We start from the raw sequence: 291 nt of genomic DNA on the forward strand, positions 1-291 counted from the left end.
GGCTAGTATTTCCAATATATGATCCATCTCCAGATTCTTTGCCTCCCCCCCCCTCTCATTATTTGTTTTTACCTTTACTAATACATCTTACTTAAAATGTCCACTTCTTTGTGTGGCACATTGTGACTTAGCTGACTAGTTGGGAGGCTGAATGTCGACCTTATCCCTTCTGTTAAGGGATAAACCCATGTAAGAATGTGTTTGTTATTTTTGCTTATTATCCTTTTAATGTGTGTCCTATTTCTTTCTGTTTTCAGTTGTAGCATTCCAGACCATGTAAAAGGTTTAAAA

This window comes from Penaeus monodon, chromosome 23 (assembly GCF_015228065.2).
Source record: "Penaeus monodon isolate SGIC_2016 chromosome 23, NSTDA_Pmon_1, whole genome shotgun sequence".
Taxonomy (NCBI): domain Eukaryota; kingdom Metazoa; phylum Arthropoda; class Malacostraca; order Decapoda; family Penaeidae; genus Penaeus; species Penaeus monodon.